The sequence below is a fragment of the Pteronotus mesoamericanus genome, unplaced genomic scaffold (assembly GCF_021234165.1).
Source record: "Pteronotus mesoamericanus isolate MK-2021 breed Mesoamerican mustached bat unplaced genomic scaffold, CSHL_Meso_final contig_24, whole genome shotgun sequence".
NCBI lineage: Eukaryota > Metazoa > Chordata > Mammalia > Chiroptera > Mormoopidae > Pteronotus > Pteronotus mesoamericanus.
The window spans coordinates 4,542,703-4,548,955 of record NW_026555100.1 but is presented as its reverse complement, the minus strand read 5'-3'; the positions used below and the strand labels follow the sequence as shown (position 1 = coordinate 4,548,955).

General features: G+C 37.0%; 1 non-coding gene across 1 annotated transcript; it reads left to right on the top strand.

Moving 5' to 3' along the window:
• The first annotated feature begins 1,622 nt into the window (after window positions 1-1,622).
• On the top strand, window positions 1,623-1,728 carry LOC129070047 (U6 spliceosomal RNA). The gene has a single exon (XR_008529066.1). It is a non-coding gene; the product is annotated as a U6 spliceosomal RNA (small nuclear RNA).
• The last annotated feature ends 4,525 nt before the right edge of the window (window positions 1,729-6,253 follow it).

Below are 6,253 nucleotides of genomic sequence, written 5' to 3'. Positions count from 1 at the left end.
CGGAGTGCATACAGGAGGCAAACAATCGATGTTTCTCTCCCATATCTATGTCTCTCTCTCTCTCTCTCTCTCTCTCTCTCTCTCTCTCTCAAATCAGTAAATATATCTCTGGGTGAGAATTAAAAAAAATAAGACACTGATAAGGGCCCTGACCAGGTAGCTCAGTTGATTAGAGAGTCATCCCAATACACCAAGGATGCAGGTTTGATTCTGTTCAGGGCACATACAAGAATCCACCAATCACCAATGAATGCATGAATAACTAGAACAACATATTGATCTCTCTCTCTCTCTCTCTCTCCCCCCCACCTCCCTCTAAAATCAATCAATAAATGACAAAGAAATTTAATTAAGAAAAAAGAAACTGGTAAAAGAATAGAAACATATGCCCCAGAATGGGAAAATATATTACCAAAAACACATATCTGATAAAGAACTTGTATTAAGAATATACAACAAACTCTCAAAATCCAATTTTAAAAAAAGTTTTATAAATAGACAAAAATGTGAACATATGCTTCTCCAAATAAGCACATGAAAAGATGCTTAGCATCATTGGTCATTAAAAAATGTGAATTAAAACCACAAAGAACTATCTCTTCATACCTGTTAGAATCAACGGAATTTTAAAAACTGATCATATCAAGTATTGGTGAGAATGTGAAAAAACTAGAAATCTCATATATTGCTGGTGGGAATATAAAATGATACAGCCACTTTGGAAAGAAGTTTGGAGTTCTTTTTAATGTGAGATATATACCTACCACATAATCCAAACATTCCATTCAGGCATTTACCCAAGAGAAATGAAAGTACACATTCATAAAAAGACTTGTACGTGAATGTTCATAGCATCTTTATGGGCAATAGCTCTAACCTGGAATTAACCCAGATTTCAACAGATGAGTGTATAAACAAATTGAGAGAGATACATACAATAAAATACTACTCATCAATAAAACAGAATGAATTGTTGATATATTTAACAACATGGATGAATCTTTATATAATTATGCTCAGTGAAAAAAGCCAGATGAAACGGAGGACATACTGTGTGATTCCTTGTGTAAAATTCTAGAAAATGCAAATTAAACCATACTGACAGAAAGCAGATCAGTGGTTCCTTCGGAATAATAGAATGATGGAGTGGGGAGAGGTGGGAAGACTGGATTTCAAAGGGCATGAGGGATATTTTGGAGTGATGGCTACATTCATTATCTTGACTTCACAGGTATGCACATACATCAAAACTTACCATATAATATACTTTATATATGTCTATGTCATTATATGTCATTTGTATCTCAATAAAGCTATTTTTAACTTATATCTGTGTTGATAATATAAAATGGTATAGACATTTTGACACACAGATGGGTAGTTCCTCAGAAAGCTGAATGTGGAGTTATTGTCTAATGTAGCAATTTTACTTTTCCATATCTACCCAGGAGAAATGAAAACATATGTCTACACGAAGAAACCTGTGTGTAAATCTGTATAACAGCATTATTCATAATAACCAAAAATCAGAAGCAACTCAAATTTCCATCAACTGATGAATGGACAAACAAGCATTCTATGTCTGTACAATGAAATATTATTCATCAGTAAAAATGAATCATGTGCTCAATTCAGCAGCACATACACTAAAACTGGAACCATACAGAGGAGATTAGCATGGCCCCTGCACAAGGATGACACACTATTTGTGAAGCGTTCCCTATTTTGCACCACTCAAAAAAAAAAAAAAAGGAATCAAGTACTGATACATGCTACAACAAAAATAAACATCAAAAATATTATGCTAAGTTAAAGAGCCGTCACAAAACACCACTTATCACATGATCCCATTTATATAAAAAGTCCCAAACAGGAAAATTTGTAATGACAGAAAATAAATCAGTGGTTACTTAGGCCTGGGGTAGGGAAAAGCCAAACGATTGCTTATGGGTGCAAACTTCCTTTTGGGGATGATGAAAAAGTTTTAAAATTAGATTATGGTGATGGTTGTACAACTCTACAAATATACTAAGAACCATCAAATGATATGCTTTAAACAGATAAACTTTATGGAGTGTAAAGTATATCTCAAAGAAGCTGCTAAAAATGACACATGCGGCTGGCATTGTATTGCCATTGGACAGCACCACTTCAGAGAAACACTGCTTGGTGCACTATATGGGCAGAGGGAAGCAGGAGGACCTAGTGCTGTTCTCTGAATGCCTGCCCTGAGGATAGGAATTGCTCCACAAATATTGGCTCATTGTTAACATAGGGCAAATGTTGCAACCAATAAAAATATATGAGAGGTTATTTTTGACCCCAGGATTTTTTTAAACTATAATGTGTAAAAGATATTAAATACTCCAGTTACATTTGCTAACAAATAATTAAATTCTCTAAAGTTACCTTAAATGTACAAGTTACTTTCAAGTCTTGGATAGTTTTTGCTTTTCAAGATTTTGCTGTAATCATTAAGGATACCATCCCAACTGCCCAGTGTACATCAGTTTCCTTTCCATTTTGTCAGATTGCTGCCCTGGGAAAGTTCACATAGAAGCGAGCTCTATCAAGTGCCACCTAACAGTGTGTACTAACAGTAATTGGCTTCCTTAACCTAACATCCACCAAGTTAATTTTACTGAGCTTGATGCCAGGATCAAACAACTTCATGGTCATAAGCTGAGAGCATGATGTCTATGTGAGTTTTGGGAATGATGGTGACTGGCAGCTTATGTTTTCTAAAAGCATGGAACTGTCTTCCACTTCCTCTTCAAGAGAAGAGATGAGCCTAAAATATCCTGTTTAGAAAATAAAGAGATGAAAGCTTTGATAAGCACAATGGTCCCACAATGACATGTATGTCCTAATCCCTGAAACCTGAGAGCATATTATGTAACATGGCAAAAGGAACATGGCAGGTGTAATTAAGGTTACAGAATATAAAATAAGGAGATTGTTCTGGATGATCTGGGTGCGCCCAGTCTAATGACATTAGCCTTTACAAACGTAGAACTTCCTCCAGTAGGAGGCAAAAGAGATGAAGCAGGAAACGTTAGACAGATTCCAAGCATAAGAAGGACTCAGTGCGGCACTGCTGGCCTTGAAGATGTAAAAGCAATGTGACAAGAAGCATTGTAAACCTTAAGGAGCCGAGTGGGGCTCAAGGCTGCCAGCCAGAAAGGAAACAGGACCACAGCCCGACAACCACAAGGAACTGCATTTAACCAACAAAACAGAATGAGCTTGTTCATGGATTCTTCCCCAGAGCCCCCAGTAAGGGAAAAAACCCTGCTGGCACCTGGATTTCAGCATTTTGAGACCTGAAGAGGAGTACTTTGCCAAGCCCACCAGACTTCGGACTACAGAACTATGAGATAAAAAATGGGTGTTGTTTTAAGCGTCTAAGTTTTTGACAATTTATTACATGGCACCATAAACTAATACAAGAGCTATTGGAAAGAGTTTTAAAAGCCTTTTGTGCTTAAAATGTTCTTAGTCAGGGAAGGTGCTTAAACTTAAAAATTGGAAGACAGATTCAGGGATATAAACAAAAACATTTTAAGAAGGAATATATTATTAATATATCACAAAACTAGGGCTTCAGACTCACAGGTCGGCCCTGACATTGGACTCTGCAGCAGGCACAGAACCGGCTTGATTGATTTAACTTCAATTGTACAAATTCTGAAAAAAAAGCAGGGAAAGGAGACAAGTGAGAGATACTAGACTCGTAACTGTGTCTGATGTTGGGAGGTTCTATGAGAAAGGAGCAGCAGTAATGCTGTTTCTTGCCTCCGACTTGCTGTCACTAGAGTTGTCAAAGCCAGCCAGTCACTCCTGCCTCAAAGCATCAGTCAAGTCTCGTACTAGCCAAGAGCTCTGAACCGCTCTGGAATGAGGGTGTACTTGGTGTCCACGCTGGGAAAAAAGACAGCCATTTCAAGAAGTGAACATACAAGGTTGCTATTTCCCCCAGGGGGGAACAGGACCAAAATAAAAGAAATACATTTCTTGTCATCTGACTTATTGTTGTATAAATCTCCATTCTGTTTCATTTCCATAAATTCTTTCAAAAGTCTGAGAGTCAGGAAACCTGGGGCCTTTTCTGAGTTCTAGTGGTTTTCATTTGGGAAAATTAAGCTGACATTCCCACTGTACTCCAAATGAAAACCAACTGTCCCAACAGTGTATGCCTGAATAATATTTTCACCTCTGATTTATTTATTGAGATGTTATTGGAATATAACAGCTCTTTATCTTTCCTGCAATTCTAGTTATTTTGTTGAAGGTATTTTTAAAAATAATTCATCATAAACACTTTCAAAGCATAATTCCAACAGCAGAAATCATAAAAGACACATAGATTTGCCTACATAAAACTTTAAAACTTAATTTGATTTAAAAAAATGAAAAGGCAAACCACAAACAAGGATAAAATGTTGGCAGTATGAAAGATAAACAAAGACTTAATGTCCTTAATTTTAAAAATACTCTTGCAAAACAGAAGGAAAAAGACATACATGCTACTAGGAAAAAAAAATGAACAAAAGGTAGTTTGGAAAAGAATACAAATGAGAAAAAACTGTTTATCATCACTAATAAACACAGAAATGCAAGTCAAAATAAGAAGATATTTTCTTATACCTCTCAGATTGACAATAATTTAAATAATGAAAAGTACTGTGAAGCAAAGATTCCATATACTGTAGAGGGTAGTTAAAAGCCTTAAAAATATAACCTTGAAATGCTGTATCTAGAATTTTTCCTGGAGAAAATACCAAATGACACATGTAAAGATTTATGTCCAATTCATCACAGAAATTCTTAAAATACTTTTAAGGAAAATAATTTAGATGTTCTGCAATAGAAGACTACTTTGGTAAGTTATGGTCCAAGTATATGATGGAATACCCCAGAGCCCTTAAAAATCATGTGGAAGAGTATGTTATGACTTTGTACATATCAGAGTGCTCAAGACACTAGACCCTGGAGTCAGAGCCAGATTCAAACCCATGTCTTCCCAGCTCTGTGTCATAGGACAATCCCTTTAACCATTCTACACCTCAGTTTCCATACCTGCCATTTAAAGATATTGTGGGGATTAATCAATCATTTCACATGAAGTGCTTATGAGCACAGTGCCTGGCCTTCAATAAATATTCACTATTCTTTTTTTTTTTTGAGTGACTTGATTCTAAACCTTGAAGTCAATGATGCTGGCATACAAAAGACATTTAATAAACATCATTGAGTAAATAAAATATGATGGAGCATTTGACTGAGAGTTGGGTTAGGTCAAAAAAATGTGACTATAAAGTAATGAGACCTTGGTTTTATATGACTGAATTGAAGAACTCAGGAGGAAATACCAAAAGAGAGATTTTACAAGAATTTTGAACAAAGCAGCATACTGAAATAAATGTATATAGCTTCAAAAGACAAATTCTTTGGAAGATAAGAGTCATTTAGATGTAAACTTTCTGTTAAAGTGCATGTTATTTATTATGCTGTAATTTTATAGCCATTGTTTGCATGGTCTACCTCAAAATACCCTTAGTACTACATTCATTCAATGAACACTTTCTGGTCACGCAGTTTGTGCTAAGCATGCTAGGCCTCGAGGTTTTTGCTTTCAGGGGCTGTTTATTGGGGGTGGGTGACACAGCCTCACCTTCGCAAGGTCACTTCAGAATGTGCCCCATGCTAGAGGGCCTGGCCCTCAGTCACCCAGGAAAGCCCCAGGCTTGGGTTCTAAGGAGTGAGGCTCTGCCTGCCATGTGCCCAGCTGTGTGACCCTGAGCAACCATGCTGTGACTGTGGCCCTCAACATTGTCATCTATAAAACAAGTTTAGAGCAATGACTTTCAGTTCACTTTTTAAAATATATACAAGAAGAGAGGCAAGATGGCAGAGGAGTGAATGGAAGTCACACTGACCTCCTCACAGGACCAATCTGGAATTACAACTAAATTGTGGAGAAATCACCTAGAACAAATTGAACAATACAGAGAGTTGAGCCTTATAATCTTGGACAGACAGAAGAATCTGCTTTAGCATAACCATACTGGTAAGGAATGCAGCAGAGATTCAAGAAGGCTGGCTGGGTGCCCATGGGCAGCACTGCCAGAGGGATATTGAAATGGCCAATTGGATCCCCATGAGAAGAGTGGGGTCTAAACCATAAGCAGGGATTCCCAGCCAACAGCAGCAGAGCCCAAAAAGTACACAGAAAACAGCCAGCTTCAAATAG